The sequence below is a fragment of the Erpetoichthys calabaricus genome, chromosome 11 (genome assembly GCF_900747795.2).
Source record: "Erpetoichthys calabaricus chromosome 11, fErpCal1.3, whole genome shotgun sequence".
Lineage (NCBI taxonomy): Eukaryota > Metazoa > Chordata > Cladistia > Polypteriformes > Polypteridae > Erpetoichthys > Erpetoichthys calabaricus.
Genome location: NC_041404.2, coordinates 55,280,139 through 55,281,197, shown reverse-complemented (window position 1 = coordinate 55,281,197; position 1,059 = coordinate 55,280,139). Strand labels below are relative to the sequence as shown.

Genomic DNA, 1,059 nt, shown 5'->3' with positions numbered 1-1,059 from the left:
TTCCTTTAAATATTTCCTCACTCATGCTGACACTTTTTTGTCTGTCTTTTTCATTTGCCGCTTCTCGTTTCAGCACCTCCGTCTTTAAGATGGTTTCCCGCAATCGCCTGTATCCGTCTTGCAGAGTCGTGGTGCTCTCCATTTAGTGAATTGGAGAATACGGAAATTAATGCAATAATCGCAGTCGATAGTACGCATACCAAAAGTGGTTAGACGTTTATATAATTCTTTTGGATATTTTCAAGTACAATATTTTTGGTCGTCTTCTTAAGCTCAAATTGTACGGGAACGAAAAATCCAGCATTTGTTTCCGCCCGGTTTCGAACCGGGGACCTTTCGCGTGTGAGGCGAACGTGATAACCACTACACTACGGAAACTCTGGCCACTGTTACTTTTTTTTTTCTCGATGTCTCTAACAGCAGAAAATTATCATTGTTGTATCGAGCAAACATGAAGATTTAAAATTAATAATATTGTAGCGACCCCAGCATTAGGCTCGAAAAGAGAAATAAAAAAAAAAACAACAAAAACCAGACAGACGTAGTAAAGTCTCACCCAAAAATGTTTTACTTGAACAATCAAGAAAAAGTTCGCCGACCTCGTACCTCCAAACACCCCCCTCCCCCCCCCCCCCTTTAAGCACCCTCTCCAACCCGTCCTCCCATCCCGGGTCCCGCCCCCCTTACCGCCTCAGTCAATACCCCGCTGTCAGTATTCCGTCCTGCACCCCAATCCCACTCCCTCAATCGGACCTAACAGTCAGTCAAAAAAAAAAAAGGCTTCAACTTGGCTGGGACGCTACAATATCAATGTGTATTTTGTAACACCAATAAACAGAGTAGAGTTGATTTGTTTTATTAGTGTAGATCCAAATGCTGATGATTAATAATAAACAAGTGCGAAAACGTGCTGAAATGAAGTCAACGATTTCACCGTTGGTGAAATTAGATCGATAAAATTATGTACATGTGCTTTCTCAATTTTTTTATTTTTAATAAATTTGTAAAAATCTCAAGTAAACTTTTTTCACGTTGTCATTATGGGGTGTTGTGTGTGGA

General features: G+C 40.5%; 1 non-coding gene across 1 annotated transcript; it reads right to left on the bottom strand.

Annotated features, from left to right (window-relative positions):
• Positions 1-305: 305 nt before the first annotated feature.
• trnav-cac (transfer RNA valine (anticodon CAC)) lies at positions 306-378 on the bottom strand. Its single transcript has one exon. It is a non-coding gene; the product is annotated as a tRNA-Val (tRNA).
• Positions 379-1,059: the final 681 nt, after the last annotated feature.